At 40.0% G+C, this 18,050-nt stretch overlaps 1 protein-coding gene across 6 annotated transcripts in view; it reads left to right on the top strand.

The window, feature by feature from the left end:
• The first annotated feature begins 800 nt into the window (after positions 1–800).
• WDR7 (WD repeat domain 7) overlaps positions 801–18,050 on the top strand; it is a 366,979-nt gene continuing 349,729 nt past the window's right edge. Inside the window, exons 1-2 of one of the 6 annotated variants that reach the window (XM_082416401.1) lie at positions 801–1,063; positions 16,819–16,898. The gene's annotated coding sequence lies outside the window, so the exon portion shown is untranslated. The remainder of the gene's footprint in view (positions 1,064–16,818; positions 16,899–18,050) is intronic. The other 5 variants (XM_082416405.1, XM_082416400.1, XM_082416402.1 and 2 more) reach the window with 5 other exon arrangements.

The following is an 18,050-nucleotide window of genomic DNA, read 5'->3' as shown; positions in this document are numbered from 1 at the left end:
ATTGTCTATCTTTTTAACACAACTGACTGTTGGTCACCAGCATGGCACCAGTTTTTTCCTTGGCTATCATTCATTCATTCACTCATTCACCAAATATTTGGGAGGCAGATAAGCAAGCATAATAAGTAATTAACATCTATTGAGCTCGTTTAACCTTCTAGACATCCACGAGGTTATTATGCCTATTTCGTATGTGGGGATATTGAGGAGAAAAAAGAGAAAAAGCAAGATGCCCCAGATGACACTAACAGTGTGCAGTGGAGGAACCGGGATCCGAATACATGCCTCTCTGAATGCAGAACTTACGTCCACCACTCTTTGCCGCCCACACGAGTGTACATTCATTCTCTCTCCTGTACAGGAATGTTGCACAAGGTCAGACTTCCCCTAGTCAAGTAGCCGAGTTCCTCCTCTGGCCCTGTGCATCGGGGCCAACAGCCAAGATCGGGGTCAGAGGAAAACAGTAACCAAGTCCCAGAGCTAACACTTTCCAGCAGTCTGGACCGAGTCTCGGGAGCAGAAGACTAAATCTTCAACATCCTGGTCACAGGACACAAACACCTAGACTTGCCATTTCATCCATCCCTCCATCTTGGTCCTCCCAACATGGGACTCCGAGGCGAAAACAGAGCCTAGACCAGCCTTCCCATAACCAAAATGGCCGCCGTGCACTCCCTGCCCACAGCTGACATGGTCGCCTCCGTTTGGTCTCCATGGTAACGCAGGCCGCTCTTTCCGTGCCGGCCTAGGCCAGGCTTGTAGGGAAATGAGAGGAGTTTCCCTCCCCCTCATTTTTGCGACAGTTGCCGGGAAAGTCACGGCAGTTGGCTGGTGTCAGCTGATTTACTGCAGCGGCGGTGGCGGTGGCGGTGGCGGCGGCAACGGCATCTTGCAGCCTCTCTAGAGAGACGGAGGCTGGGCTGCGGTTACAGTCCAAAGTTTTCCCACCAGGATTTGCCCACCCCACCTCCTCTCTGGATACGTCCTCGCTTTGTCCTCTTTGCCAGGACGCCTGCAGGTGGCGGGACAGAAAACATCGAGGCATAAGATGAAGCTGTGACAGGTAAAGGGCTTTCGAGCTTCCCCGGGGGGAACCCCAGCGCGGAATGTGCCCTCAACGTGGAGGTCAGAGGCCGGGGGTCAAGGGTCACAGCTCCGCTCCAACTGGGGGCGGTGCCAGCTGTCAGAGCACTGCTGCTGGAAGCTCTGGTCTGTGCCGCGCGTGCAGGTTCAGGCCCACGACTAGGCGCCTGTGCCTGGAGCGTGGGTCCTGCCAGGGGTCTCTGGGACTCCTTGGCCTAGTGAGTGACATTTGCTACTGGTGACACTGGCTTTGGTCTTGAGATGGGACCGCCTTGCCCTCAGTGGCAGTCTAAACGGGGTGAGATGCTTAATGCTGAGGGGTGGGTGGTTCTTAACAGTGCTTTTGGGAAATGCTGTGCTTGCTTTTGGGGTACGCTTAGCCTCTCCTGGTACTCTTTAGTTTGCCCTTGCCTAAGGTACTGAGACGTCTGTTAGTACACCTGCCCACTCTCATCCCTTTGCCCTAAGACTTGGTCTAAGAGGATTCCTGCTACTCCCGCTCCCTTATTAGTGGGTCCCAGCGTTCTGAAGCTATATGTTTGGAGTTAGCAATACCCTGCCTTGGATTCAAAAATTGCGTTTTATGTTTTGATTCACTTGCTGTGTCAGTTTCTCAGGTCCTAGAATTTGAAACTATGGCAGCTCCAGTTGCATCAGAGACAGCACTGGAATTGTTGATGCCGCTGATTTTAGGGTTCAGTGAGAGCTACAGCTTGCTTTTGCAGTAGCATTTGCCAGGAGCCAAAAAAGGCAACCTGTGACTCTTTCCGGCGTTTATTGTTTAGGGCTTTATGGGCAGGATGTCAAGAATTGCCTGTTATCTGAGAGAACTTGATTGAGTTTTTTGAAATATACACACACACACACATTTCTTTATAAGTAACTTGTGACAGTATGGAGGTGGAGGACAGCTTAAAAGTGAAAATAATGTGTTGAAATGCCTGTATTATTGCAAAGAGTCAAAGATTGCCTTGATTTCTTCCAAAATAACAGATCTTAGTTATTTCAAATTGGGCAAACAGAACAGTATAAATACGTAGTAAATGCCTTGTTAATTTCCTTTTTTAAAAAAAATGTATTTTATTAAGGGACTTCCCTGGTGGTCCAATGGTTAAGACTCCCTGTTTCCACTGGAGGGGACGCGGGTTCGATCCCTGGTCGGGGAACTAAGGTCCTGCATGCCGCGTGGTGTGACCAGAAAAAAAAAAATTTTTTTTTTAATTGAAGTACAGTTGATTTATAATGTTGTGTTAGTTTCTGGTGTACAGCAAAGTGATTCAGTTGTACATATATATAATAGTTTGCATTTGCTAATCCCAAATTCCCAGTCTATCCCTCCCCCACCCACCCTCCCTCTTCGCAATCACAAGTCTGTTCTCTATGTTTGTGAGTCTGTATCTGCTTTGTAGATAAGTTCATTTGTGTCATATTTTAGATTCCACACATGCCTTGTTAATTTTCAGAGATTATTGTGAGAAATTCATTTAAGTGTCAATCTTTATTTAAAAAATGCTCCAAACCCTACTTAGCAGCAAGACCGGAGTGTACACTTTGTTTTTTCTTATTGCCACCTGTAGCTAAATTTTAAAAGATCTTGATAATTGTATAACTCAAAGGGACTGGGCTTTGCCTTGTTTGAATATCACCGTGGGAACTTAAATTTTGAGATAGTTAGCCTTTTTTTCTTTTTTTAATAGGGGGGAATACCAACCTTTATTTACACTTGGGTTCAAGTTCAGAGCCATCTTAGTATAGCGAAGCTGTAGAAAGCACAGATCCTGGGACTAAGGTTCATATTCCAACACAAAATAATAACTAAGTGACAACTGGCAAATGTTACCCACAGTCTCTTCAGTAAAGTGGGGAGAGCATCACCCCAGCTTCCGGCAGCTATCATGGCTGCCTGTGCCCCAGTGTCCACCCTGGGTACTCCACCTCGGAGGCAGCTCAGCTAAGAGAGTGGGGGCTCTGCAGGTCTCAGCTCAGTGGTTAGGGTGGGACTCAGTGAGTTATTGAACCTCGGAGGTAGCCCCTAACTCCAGACATTCACCAAAGGCAAGAAACAGGAACGCGGACTGGTTCAAGGACTGAGTGAGATCTTACAATTTCCTTTGGTTTTTATTTGGATATAAGCTCTGTCTTGAGGCAGAGGCAGTGAGGAGGTCTAGCTGTGTAACAGGCTTAGCATCGCAAACTCTAAGAGTAGTGAGCTGGTTTTGTGCCTTTGCCATCGGAAGGTAGGATGACGTTTAGCCTTAGTGGTGTCTATGTTTGGTGAGTCCTCAGAGTGTTTTGTACCTCAAGTGCAGAGGGTCGAGTTGGTTTTTTCAATTCAGTCATCATCATTGGGCTGTGCAACGTGTGTCTCCGGTTTTTTTCCATTCACTGTCTTTTATATCCAGTTTCCACTCCCTTCCCTTGCCCACCAACCCATAGACAACCATTCCGACATGTATGATGTGTATCCTTCTGTTGGTGTGTGTTATTAAATGTGTGTTGTTTTGGGTGCCCGCGTTTTATGTAAATTTATTTAATTATTTATTTATTTTATTTTTGGCTGCGTCGGGTCCTTGTTGCTGCGCCCGGGCCCTCTCCGCCGCGGCGAGCGGGGGCTACTCTTCATGGCGGTGCGCGGGCTTGGCATTGCGGTGGCCTTTCCTGCTGTGAAGCGTGGGCTCCAGGTGCGCGGGCCTCAGTAGTTGTGGCTCGCGGCCTCTAGAGCACAGACTCAGCAGTTCTGTCGCACGGGCCTAGTGGCTCTGCGGCATGTGGGATCCTCCCGGACCAGGGCTTGAACCTGTGTCCCCTGCACTGGCAGGCCGACTCCCAACCACTGCGCCACCAGGGAAGTCCCCCTGGGCGCCCACATTTTAAATTTATAGAGATGATATCATGCATGATCTCATTAAAGTTTTTTCGCTCCCTACCATCTACTATTTAAGGATCTCTTTGTGTTGCTGTCCATTGCTTCTAACTGCTACACAGTACTTCAGAATTTCCATCTACTACGGTTTACATGCTGACTGTCCTATTTGTGGATACCCATGTAACGTTCATTTTCCTACCACTTTAGGCAATACTGTGATAAACATACCTTTTTGACCTCTATGATGCTTTCTTTGAGATATATATCCAGCTATGTGATTTCTGGATCATAGGGTTTTCATATATTTTATTGAAGGATTGCCAGATTGTGTTCCAGAACAAGCAGCCGTGCTCTGTACACCTGCAGGCGGTTCAGGAGAGTTTCTATATCCTTGTATCCCCACCAGTGCTTAGGGTTATCCAGCCCCCTGCTTTTTCCAGACTAATGGATACAAAGTGAAATCTCATTTTAAATTACATTCCACTATTACTCATGAGTTTGAGCCTTTCTTCATGGGCATTTTATCTTTTCGGGTTTTCCCTTTTGTAAAATTGTTTATTCCTTTACCCATTTTTTATTTTGAGGTTTCACGCCTTTTCTTGTTGATCTTCAGAAGCTCCTTGTATTTCCTACATACTAGTCCTTTAAATATTGTATCTGTTCCTATTCTGTCATTTGTCTATAACTTTTTTTATGATGCCCTTCATTGAACAAATTTTGTACTTGATATAATCAAATTAAAATTTTTTTGCCTATGGTTTTGTTTTGGGGGTTTTGTTTAAGAAGTCTTTCCCCAATTCTGTGTCACAAAGTTACTCTCCTATTTTATGTACTACTAACTTTATAGTTTTCCTTTAAATTTATAGGTCGTGAATACATCCAGAGTGTCTTTTTACATGTCACAAGGTAGAGATCCAGTTTATTTTCCGTATAGTGTGCCAGTTTTCCTAGTGTCATTCTCTCCTTTCCCCACAGATAAGTGGTGCCACACTTACTGTATATTAACCTCTCATATAAGCTCTGAAAACTGTATTCTGTTCCTTTGGCTTATTTGTTTGCTCTTGCTCTAATATCATGCTGTTTTAGTACTGTGGCTTTGTATGGTTATTTTTTCCTACATGAGAAAGTTTTCCTATTTATTTTGTTTTAGCTTTATTTTGAAATAATGATAGATTAAAGAAGTTGCAAAACTAGTACAGAGAGGTCTGCTTTCCCCAATGGTTACATTTCATATAACTTCACTCAATTTCCCTCAGTTGTTACATTTTATACAACTATGGTGAAATAGCAAAACCAAGAAATTGACATTGGTACAATGCCTGTATATAGTTCTATGCCATTTTATCACCTGTGTAGGTAGATACCTGTAACCACCACTGCAGTCAAGATACAGAACTACTCTATCACCACTAAGACCTCCTTTGTGCCACCCCTTTCAAGTCAGTTCCGTCTCCCTTCCTCTGTTATCTCTAACCCCTGTTCACTAGTCAATTTCCATCTATAGTTTGATCATTACAAGTGTGCTGTATAAATGGAATTATACAGCATGTGAGTTTTTGAGATTGAGATTCATCTGAATTGTTGGGTGAGACAATTTTTGAGAGTCGTCCAAATTGTTGTGTAATTTGGGTAGTATTCCATGGTATATATGTACCACAGTTTGTTTAAACATTCACTGGGACATTGGGGCTGTTTTCAGTTTTTTGCTATTACAAATAAAGCTGCCTATGGAGGTTCTTGTACAGTTTTTTTTGTGGGTATGATTTTTCACATTTTCTGGGATAAATGCCTAGGAATATGATTGCTAGGTGGTATGGTAAGTGTACATTTAGTTTTTGAAGAAATTGCCAAATTGTTTTCCAGAGTGGCTGCACCATTTTACATTCCCACCAGCAATGTATGAGAGATTGAGTTTCTTTGCATCCTCTCCAGCATTTGGTAATTGTCACTATAATTCATTGTGGTCGTAATTTATGTTTCCCAAATGGCTAATGATGTTAAATTTCTTGTAAGGCAAGTTTTCCATTCTTTGTCCATTTTCAAAGTTGGCTTAACTATTTGTGGATTTTTATTCTTTCCTATATATTTTGGAGCTAGAGTTTCTAAAGACAGCACAACTAGAATTTTGATTTAGTATGCATTGAATTTATAGGTTTATTTTGGGGAGAATTGACATTTTTATAATATTAGATCACCCTATCCAAGAGCATGGAATGGCTTTCCGTTTATGACTGAGCATGAAGACATTTTTTGCAGTTTTAAAAAATATCATGAATAGATACTAATTTAAAGTAGATTATTGCTGATAGAAGAAAATGCTATTGATTTTCATATATTGATATTCTACCTTTGTGGGTGTGTGTTCTACTAGACAGAGATCAAAATCCATAGTAGAAATCTTGAAATAGTTTTGGTACTTGTAGAGTTAAGCCTGGAATTAGGTAGTGCTTTTATTCCTGGTTTATCTGTTACATTTCTCTGTGACACTGTTTTGTTTGTTGCCTCGGATAAACTCAATGATTAGAGTATGGGGGTTTATAGGTTCTAGTCCCATTTTGTCCATTCATTGTTGCCCTTTACAGAGAGTTCATAATCTTACATATATGCATGCCAGTGATCATGGGCAGAACCAACTGAGAGCTTATGTATGGCTCAGTGAGATCCTGTCATCAATAAGAGGGTACCTTACCTTTCTGCTTATAGATACTATGATTGTGATGTTAACTTAGAATTTGAACTCTGTGCACATTCATTTGCCTTGATCTGTATCTGATACTTAAAGCCACTTTGCTGATAAGAGCACAAAAGATATTGTTGGAAGAAGTCCTAGACCATGACTGCATTCAGGAAGTCCTGTCCAAGTGGAATTTTTTTGTTTTCTATTAAGTAACATATGCACGATATTCATAAAATAGTAAATATTTTAAATAAAATTAGGCATCTTTTCCAAAATGTGTTGGTGATGTTTAATGAAAATGTAGGTTTTTTGGGCTGATGGTTGCTTGTGTTAGTAGTCGTCAAAAAATGTTGGAACAATAAAATGTTAGGGCCCTGGTCAGTTCAGGGAGGAGAAAATTTCTGAAGTACTGAGAGTTATTCTGTAGGCTCTTGTAGAATAGAAAACTACTGGAAAGACGTGGCTTTTTAACCACTGCCTCCCATTCAGTTAGCAATTGTAATTTATGACCCTTCAAACTCACTGAAAACATTTTACTAGTGTTTTGCACATACATATTTCTCTCTGAATGTTGGTAGTTAGTATATGTCAATGATAACAGATTGATAGAATGTGCCAGTTATCTTCTGTTCTCACATTCAAGTTTTTTATTTGGCTGTCTTCCTTAAGGGCTCTTCTTTTTTCTGAACATTTCGAATACAAACAAACAGTAAAAAACCACCATTAATGGGAATGAAAAGTTCGCTCTAATGCAATATCAGTTTACTTAGTTTGAGACAGTTTTGTGATTCACTAACAGGCCTTGGTGAGTGTGGTAGCGATCAGTTAAAGTAAACCATGTTAGGTGATTTGCTGCATAAGTCCTAAGACATGTCTTGTGTATGTGTCACAGAGTAAAAGAGGCTAGAATATAGGTGCAACCTGCAGCTGGGGAAAAGCAATTAGTACATTAACAGGGATTTGATTAAGGAGACTTGTATTAATTGTTGGCATTATAGAAAAATTCATTGAAAAGAAACTCTGAAATCTGAAGCATGTAAAATCAAGATGTATTTTAATTTATTGAAGGGTACAAAATTTTTAAAGCCAAGCAAACGAACATCATTCATTACTTTGTTCATTTATTCAGTAAATATTTGGGTACCTCATATGTGGCAGAAATTCTAGGCTCTGGGAATACAGTATAGAACAAAACAAACATAAATCATCACCTTCTTGGAGGTTCTGTTATAGTGGCAGATTCAGACAAGAAATAAATAACACTTCGTATGTTAAATGATTGTAAGTGCTCTGGAGAAGTATAATAAAATACCATTGGGGTGGTGGATTTTGCAATTTATGCTGCTCAGGAAAGGCCTCACTGAGAAGATGACATTTTAGCAGAGACCTAAAGTGGTTGAAGGAGCTCTAAAGATGGACTTGCCCTTACTTGAGATGGGGAAGACTGTGGGAGGGGCAGATTTAGGGAAGAAGACTGGAGACTCACTTTTGAACATGTCAAGCTTGAGAAGCTTATAAGCTATCCAGATGGAAATGTTGAGTAGGAAACTGCATATGTGGAATCAGAAGAGAGCCACCAGCTAGAAACTGGGAAATTGTTAATGTATAGCTGGTATTTAAAGCTGCGAGGCTTGGTGAGATCACTGAGGGAGGGAGGGAGGGAGTATTGCCAGAGGAGAGAAGTCCAAGGACTAAGCTCTGGGTATGCCAATATTTAAAGGTCAGAAAATGAGGAAAAATGGAGACTAAAGCCATGGAGACTAAAGGAAGCAGGAAAGTGTGAAGACTTGGGGGCCAAGTGAAAAAGTGTTTCAAGGGAGAGGAAGTATGAACTATGCCAAATGCTGTTGGTAGGTCAAGAAAGATGCGGATTATGACTTGACACTGGGTTTAGCAATGGGGAAGTTTTGGTGACCTGGTCAAGAGCATTTGTGTGACAGGTGGAAACTTTTCTATAATCTATGCATTGATATAAGGAGGGGGATAATGTTACAAACAAGGACATTCTGATTTGGAAAGAGGTACATATTTCCTTAAGGTTACAGTTAATAAATGGGGGAGCTGGGTCTTCCCTAGTTAGTGTGACTCTCAGATCTTCACACTTACTCAGCACAGCTTACTGATCCCCATATTGTGACAGTTCATCTTCTAGTTGGGAAAGCATGTTTGTTTCTTCTTCTGGGTATTTTAATTTATGAACAATGAGAAGCTTCAGTGCTCAGTTTAGAGTTTTGATGGCAGTGTGAGGAAAAGAAGTAGGAATGGTTGGGGATGGAGGTGAGATGAGAGGTGGTTCGGGAGATGAGGTTGAGGTTGGTTCTACCAGATGGGATCTGTTTACCCTAGAATGTAGGGGCTTGGTGGGCATAGTTTGCTTTTAGGTTAATCAGTAACTCTTGAAACTGAGGCAGGTTGGTGATGGATAGAGCATAAGTAGCTGCAGAAATTTAAAACGTGATTCATATGCCTCAAAATCGATGAATCATTTTTTAAATTGTGATTTATTTTTGACCAGATAGCTCTACAGTTCTTCACAACCCAGCTCTGGCTCGCTCAGGGCTGCCTTAGCGATGAGAAGTAAGTGTAGTCTTCTGTTGCCATCTGCCCATGCCACATGTTCTTCTGAAACAGAATACTGGAACTTCCTTTAGCAAAGCCGTCCTAAAGTGTCAAGTTCACTGGGAGTAGATTTCTTGCCACTCAAATAAGAGAGTATTATCTTGTCAACTTAGCGACAAGCTTGGTGTTCAGGAGGTGGTGTCCCTCACAACTGTTTAATTCCAGACACCCTTTGTTCTGAGGAAGCAGCTCAGTAATTCCTTCATGCATTTTATGATCTAGCTATCTCATTGCATTATAATAAACAGTCTTCATCACCTGATTCAGTTTTTTCTAAGTCTTCAATGAGTTGATAGCAAAGGCACAAGCACAAAGAAAATTCATAATATTAATGACTACTTCCTTCATCAAACCATGAATTTGACTTGAACACACTTTTATGACAAATGATGTAGGGATGTTCTGAGAATTTGAATAAACCTTTAAAGATTTCTTTCTTCATTCATTGCAACGGAGGCAAGCATGTTTAGTTATTTAGTCTGTAGTCCCTGCTTTTCATAATCCCCATGGGTAGGTGGGTAGTGGAGGCCTGCCTGCTCTTGTTCATGTGTGCCTGTTCTCATGAGAGAGAATTTGAGTTTGTTTTTGTCTGCAGGTCTCAGAGGGCCTGCCTTGGGGCACAGGAAGCAAACAGACCAAGACAGTATTGACTCTCTGGTGAAAATGCCTGTATTCCTGGGCTAGAAATACATCTTGCTTTTGCATTTGAGCATTAGAAAGGCAATATAGAGGAATGAACATTGATCTGATCCTAGATTTTTCATATGTAATCTTGACTTTTATAGCTTTTAGAGATCACATGGGATACCAGTATCCCATGAGATTTTGCAGAACAGTATGGTCTTATCAGAGTATCACTCCATAGGTTATTCACGGTTTTAAAGGGGAAAAATAGTTACAGTGGAGGTATCTGGTAGTCACTGCCTTAGTCAAATGGTCATAGGTGGCATCACCGATAGTAGGACAGTGTGATGTTACGTCTCCTGTGGTGATGCAGTGTGAAGTGTATATCATCTATGAAGGATACTTGCCAAACATGTTTCACTTGAGCCTGATGATGCCTTTAGATCCAACTTCCAGTTTATAGGAAGAACAGGAGATAGATGAACATGTGATAAATGACATTGTAAATAAAATCAGACAAATCTAAAATCTGGAACATTCTATAAGCAGTTGGTTTTGTTAATTTAAAGTTAATATGAAGAGTGAAAGTTAATATGAAAAATGAAGTAGGACTGTTCTAGAACTAAAGAATAAAGAGGCATCACAACCAAATGCAGTGAGTAAAACTTGAATATTTTACTTACTGGTTTAAAAACAATTATAAAAGATATTTTTTAGACAGTCGAAGTAATTTGAATATGGACTGGATTTTAGATACTATTAGAGAATTATTATGGTATTGATAATGGTGATTGTGATAATGGCATTGTGTTTATGAAGGAAAATGCTCTTATTTTTAAGCTTGGTATATAGGGGTGAATTGTCATGATATGTGTAGGTTATTTTCAAATGACTCAGCAAAAAAAAGTCTCTCTATATACACATGTATTGACAAGGGAAATTTGACAAAATATTATTTATGGAGTGATCTTGAGTGATCTTTATACTATTTTCAAACTTTTTGTATATTCAACATTTTTTGTAATAAAAAGTTGGGGAGAATCACAAGGGGAAAAGTAAATTTCATCTTAAGCCTTTTATTAAAAGAACAATCAAATTTAAAAAATATTCCCTTGGGGGGCTTCCCTGGCAGTCCAGTGGTTAAGACTCTGCACTTCCACTGCAGGGGGCACAGGTTCTATCCCTAGTCCGGGAACTAGGATCCCACCTGTCACGCAGTGCGGCCACACACACACACACACACACACACACACACACACACACACACACACACACAAATATTCCCTTGGGAGTTCCATGGTTGCCTAGTGGTTAGTATTCTAGGCTTTCACTGCTGTGTCGTTCAATCCCTGATAGGGGAACTGAGATTCCACAGGCCGCTGCAAGGTGCAAAAAAAAAAAAAAAAAAAAAAAAAGTCCAAATCTAGTGAAAAAACAGGGATGAAAGATCCTCCCTTGTTCCTTCAATTTTTCTTAGGGCTTTCTAGGCCTTCACATAGCTAGGCAGAATAAAGCTGAAAAAATAGGAAGAAGATAATTGGGAGAGTGTGCTGTACCAGAAGCCAAAGAGAGAGGGTTGAGGATTAGCAAATGATCAGCTGTGTCCAACTAGTGACTGTGTAAGACTGAATATAATGTAGGGACTGAGTAAGATGGTTAGAAAGTGTAGGTATCAACAGTCCATTAATGTCAAAGCATCCTCTCTTTCCTCACTTCTCTCCTAAGGCCTTGCTTCTCTCTGCGGTATTGGAGAGTTCTTTCCTGGAGTATCATATTAGAGAAATGTTGACCTCTTCACGTAGAGGGCGATCTTGAGCATCCTTAGATTAGGTATGTTTGAAGATAGAATCTAGATTACATGAGGCCTTTTGTAGTAAGGAAATGGAAACACTGTGTTTAAGATCACGGGTTTCAAGATGTTGATTGTAATTACAGTGAGAGAAACAGAGAGATAAAGTGAGAGAAAGAATGAATGAGAGAGAGAGAGATAGCAATTACTAGATTTACAAGCAGGGGCTATTAACAAGCGAAGGTGTTTTGGACAAAAATGAGATGTGAACATGTTTGAAGGACAAAGCCTAATTTAACTGAAAGACAGATGAAATGGTAGACAGTGAAAGGATAATTAAGGGAGTAACATCCTTCAAAGAGTCCAGGAAGAATTAGATTTAGCAAAAAAGATGAGCTATTCCTTCCTCAGAAATATCTTGCTTGGCACACAGTGAAAGCTTAATAAATGCTAATTATTGTTATTCTCTGTTTATTCATTCAATAAGTACATATTGGTCACTAGTAAAAGTCTATAACTATTCTAGGTGCTGCTAAGTCACCTCAAATCCCAGTGGAATGCAGTTTGCTTGATAATGATTAAATAACAAAGATGGTGGGCTTATGTCGATGATTTGGTTTTACTCTCCAGGGAAACAGATTTTAGTGGAATGGATGCATTTATAAACAAGTAACTACACACAAAGTGACGAGTGTTCTGCACCAGTGTGTAGAAAATCTTGTGAAAACGTGGTTGCAGGAGCAGTGAATCACAGGTTTGGGGACAGGGCACTCACGGCAGAGAGGAGCTAGTGCTGGAACAGGTTATAGGCTAAAGACAAATACTTGTTAAAGTTAAACGGTTTTTTGAAAACTCCATGTTGTGTGTGTATGTGCATCTTTAAAAGAAAAGAACCTGGTGAATCAGGGCCATGGATTTTATTTTATTTGTTGATTTATTTTGGCCCCGCCCATCTTGTGGAATCTTGGTTCCCCGACCAGGGATCGAGCCTGGGCCCCTTGCAGTGGAAGTGCGGCATCCTAAACGCTGGACCGCCAGAGAAGTCCCGTGGGCCATTTAATTAATTTATTTATTAAACTGTCTTTTGGAATACAGTGAAATACCCAAAGGCCGAGGGAAAAAAAACCCTTAAGACCAAAGGATTTATCTTGAGAATCAGGATTCCCACTCAATCCAGTCTCTTCTCTTACTCTTCCTTTTCAGAGGTAGTTTTCATTACTGTTTTTTTTTTTTTTTTTAATTTGGTAGCATTACAGAATTATTCTAAACGTTTGTGTGTGTGTATTACAGATGTGTGTAGATACATATATATACCCCTTTTAGAACCTAAAATGGGAATGTATCTTACACACTGTACTGCACCTTTTCCTTCCACTATATATTTTGGAGATTATTTCATATCTCATGCTGCAGTGTTTCATCGTAAGACTCTCTAATAATTTATTTAATCCCTGATTTATGGACACTAAAGTTCTTAACATGTACCCATTAGCAATTAGAGAAATTTTCAAGCACATAAAAACAGTAAGAACAATGTAATGAACACTCTTGTACTAAAAAGAACTTCAACGCTTATTTTTACAGTTTGGGTTGCCTGGCGAGCAGATTCTGAGATGGAGATTAGCACTCAGGTTTCTAAGGGAGGGATCTTAGTCCCGACAGCCGGGGAAAGGAAGCAGGTTTGGCCAGAGGGAGAAGTTGAGCTGTAATGAGTCTCAGCGGAATCTCGGTTGACCCTGGGGGTAGTTCCAAAGATGGAATGACCCTTCAGAACTATGCTGAATTGATATGAGGGGGCCTGACCTTTACTGTTTACCCCTGGATTGATCAGTCGTTGGATGTGGGCTGTCCTACTGGAAGGGGGCAGGGTGTCTGCCTCTGGGGGGCGTCGTTAGTGGGGGCTGACAGCCCAGTGCTCTCAGCGGCTGGGGTAGGAAGTCCTTTATTCCCGAGGCGGATCTGGATGCGTACCACCCATCACACTTACCATCTTGTTTCATCTTCATCCCTTCCGAGACCTCTTACCCATTCTTCCCCTCCACCGTCTCCCACATGCCAGACCCCAGACATCACATCATTTTATCCATACAGACTACAGTTCTACTTACCTTCGAGTAATGCGATTTAGTAAAATCTTGATTGGTAACAGTGAGAAGTCCGTGTTCCCACTTTAGTGACACCTGGGTTGTTTGTTGTTTTTTAAATTATCTTTAAGGAGGAAGGGGCCCATTGAAGGGTAAACTTGTAATAAATTGGAATTTCAAATATTATGTACTTGTGTTTATAAAGAATAAATAAATAAATATCCACTCAAATAGCTCTCTATAAGATGGTAACGAGCTGTATACTTCTCTCCATTTCTATATTAGGAAGCCAGATTTTTTTTTCTTGGTCAGTTACAAAAGCCTTTCTTTTACAACTGCTTAAATATCAAAAACAAAAGCAAAACAACAGGAGGTTGACCCATATTTCATCAACTTTTGCAATGACTTGGTTCACTGATACAGGCAAAGGGTGACTGGATTTTTGCCGTTCACGTGAGACGCTTTTTGTTGAGTTCTCTGGTGCCATTTTGTGAACATATTTCCTGAGCTCTAATTTCTCTGAGACCAGATTATGCCTCTGTTCCTCTGTTGCCTCATTACGTTCTTATTTTCCTCTCTCCCTCCCCCCTCCTCCCCCCACCCCCACCCCCCCATGCTTGCTTACTTTCTCTTATCACTCTGCTTGGAAAGTAATGTTGCCAAATCTGGCTCCCTGTGCACTGATGCCGAATAAAAATACGGAGACAGAGAAATGGAAGATAAGAAATAGAAAGGCTTTTTATTTTCTTTGCCAGGCAAAGGGAAGGCACAGCAGGCTAGTGCCTCAAGAACTGTGCCCCCCGCTTCCTGGGGAATTACAGAGATTCTTATAGGGGAGTTCGAAGTCCGAAGTGAGTGATAAGGATCAAAATGGTGAAGGTCTTGCATTCTTCTTCTTCTTGCATTATTTCAAAACAGCCATTGCTGGAGTCAGGCAACCTGGTGATTGGGTCCGTTAGCCTCTGGGTTATCGGTCTACATATGACCTCCTTTCTGAAATGCAAACAGCTACAAGGGGTTATTTGCTACAAGAGTTTATAGGGAAAGTAAAGAGTAAATACCAGGTGCAGGGTGTAAATTACCTAAATTACACAGGATTGGGGTGACAGGTTAGTTTTGTGAAGGACAAATCTAACTATAGACACTGCAGATTAGTAACAGTTAAAATAAAACTAGGATTGATTAACTCATGCTAGTTTATATTTCTTCTCTAGCCTGTTCACTGTTCCCTTTATTTTCCTGGTTATCAGGAGAGGAAAAATTTCATTTCTATTTTTGTTGCAACAGTAATAGTCATTCATGTCTTTTTCTTGCCTCTGGCCTTACATATTTCATCAAACCCCATGATTTACTGTTCTTCTATAATGCCTTATATTTTCTTTTTCTTTCAAAACTCTCATCATTTTAGCCAGGTTCTTATCACTGCACCCAGGCTTATTGCAGTAGCATCCCATTTGGTTTTCCTGTCTGCAGTTTTCTCTGTGTTACTCCAAACTCCATACTATCTCAAATAGTCTTAGCATACTGCTTCTCTGCTTAGGTGGATATATAGTTATGGGACCATTAAGTCTCTTTAAACTCTGGTCCTGCTCAAGACCATTGTGAAACCTTGTAGTGTCTTCTTCTTTCTCAAAACCTAAATTTGTAAATTCTGGTTAGGTGTATAATAATTTATCTCACATATTAGAATCTGAAATTATTGGTGACTTCCCTGGGCATCAGCATCATAATAATAGTGCCTATTCTTTATGTAGAGGGCGTTTAGTATTTTAAATTGTTTTCTCTTTACTTTTGTTCTTGGAGTACCTTTGTGTAAAAAACCTGTATCGAAATCTATGTTGTGTTTTTATCAATTTGGTGTGCTGAACACCAAGTCCTATCTATTGTATATCTAAAATAGCTCTCATATTCATCTTGTTATTACCATTTTCACCACTGCTACCCTTCATCATATATTTATTAAAGACGTCCCATATGGCAGACACTGTGCTCCACATCCTATGGTGGTAAATACATCGATGTGGTTCTTGTTAAAGACTAGTAGGGGAGACAGCCATTAGACAGAGGAATCCAGAAATAGTAATGAAGTTGTGATACATTTAGGCACCATCTCTCTTACCAGCAGTACTGCAGTAGCCCCACTGGTCTTCAAACCCAGAGTTTTCTCCCTCCCTTTTGTATTGTAGCCAGAGGGATCTTTCTGAAAAGCTAATCAGATTTAAAACAGTTGACCTGTTTTCCATTGCTATCAGGCTAAACTCCAAATTCCTTGAGGTGGGTTACCAAGTTCTTATGATTTGGTGCACGTTGGCTTGTTGTTTCTTGTCTCATTCTGCCTTTGTGCTCTGAATGCCAGCCCTGCGATTTTCACTGTCCAGAAAGAATTGAGATCTCTTACCTTGGGGACTTAGAATATGTGATTCCTTGAGCCTCTTCCTTGGGTAATTACTACTCATTCTCACTCATCATTTCTTCCAAGAACCCTTCCTGGACCCACTGAAGTATAGGTTAGGATATCCATCTTTTGTGTCTCCATTAGGTCTTGAGATTTCTCCTGTATCACACTCTGTGGTAGTTGTTTGCATGTGTGTAAGCCCCACTGTATAGGTCAATGTGTCTATTTTATCTACTGTTGTAATTCCATGGTATAGACACAGAATGGAAACTTGGGAAATGAGATCAGAATTCAATTTGAAAGCTGTCTTAGTATTGGGATTGGAGTTTGTAGTATTATTTCTAATAAAGTCATGCAGAATTGAATTGTCGTATTTGCAGATAGAATTGTTTGACAGGCATATACAGTAGTAGTACTTTTATACTGTGTCAAAAAGTCAGTGAAAAATAGTAACCTCTTGAAAAGTACAACTTTATTAAATGTTAAGCGACAGTGCTGAAAGAAATCAGTAGATGTGGAAGCAGAATGTGAAGAATAGCAAAATCTTTGTTTTTAAAAAATTAATAGTTGCTGATCATCTGCCATGTGATGGATATTTTACTAGTTACATTACATATATGATATCTCTTAACCTTTATGACAGCTTTCTGAAAGGAGGGTATTATTGTCCATCTTTTACAGATGGGGAAGCTGAGACCCAGAGGGGTAACTTTTTCAAGATTGCATAGAAGAGTCAGGATTTGAAGATAGTTCTTCTGACTGTAAGTTCAGTGTTCTTTCAACTATTATTTTTGTTGTTGTTTTTAACTGAAGTATGGTTTTATTTCTGTATAGAACTGAGAAATAGGTGCAATTAGGTGAAATAGAAAAATGCATGAAATTAAGGTAACCAAAAGAGATGACTTGATTTTTTATCTCTCAGACCCCTGCTCTTTATGATTTGATTTCTTTGACTTCAAAATGATTCAAAATTAATTTTATAACTACCTCTTAATGAGAAAACTAAGCCTCAGAAATGAGATGATATGCTCAAAGCCTGCATGGTTGGTGGCAAAATGAGGGGTAGAATCTAGAACTGCTGTTATTTGACTCTAAAGCTTTTTCAGCAAAAAAGTTTTATTTAATAGCCAATGTCTAAATATAATTTTAAGTCAGATTTGATACAAACATAGATGAAAATTGAATGTTCTTAGTATTCTTCTGTTTTTAGGAGCATCTAGTCGTACAGCATATTTATTTATAACTCTAAAATTTGAAAGGTGGTATTTCCCCTTAATGTATTAGTTACAAAATATGAGTATATTTTACACAATATTTTGGAGATTTAGTAAGAATTTTCTTCAGAGTTTCTATTACAGTTAATACTATATGGTGTTAATCATTTATTCAGTCACTTTTGATTTGGATCTTTTCCAGAAAAATGTGATTTTTTTTTTTTTTCTTATCCCAATGAATCCCTAATGTCCTTGGATATAGAGCAGTGAGTTTTGAATTCGATCCCCCCCTCTCCCCCACCTTGGTTGGACAGAATTTCTTACCTAATTCCTCAGATAAGCAGTTGTAATAGCAGATAAGCTGATGTAGTATGATCCCCTGGAAAAGATATAGTGAAGTTCTGTAACATTATTTCCTAAGGGAGAATTGCTTTTTGGATAATTAATTTTAGGCTATGTTCTTTTAAAAGGACATGTCCCTGCTATGAGTTGAGTTGTGTTCCCCTAAAATTCATATGTTGAAGTCTTAACCTCTAGTACCTGAGAATGTGCCCTTATTTGGAGGTCTTTATAAAGGTAATCAAGTTAAATGAGGTCATCAGGGTGGGCCCTAACCCAACATGACTGTGTCCTTATAAAAAAAGGGAGAGACGTGTACATAGGAGAACACCATGTGAGCATGAAGTTGGCCTTCTACCA

This window comes from Balaenoptera physalus (assembly GCF_965194825.1).
Source record: "Balaenoptera physalus genome assembly, chromosome: 12".
Classification (NCBI taxonomy): Eukaryota; Metazoa; Chordata; class Mammalia; order Artiodactyla; family Balaenopteridae; genus Balaenoptera; species Balaenoptera physalus.
Note: the sequence above shows the minus strand (reverse complement) of the source record. Positions and strands in the feature narration are given on the sequence as shown.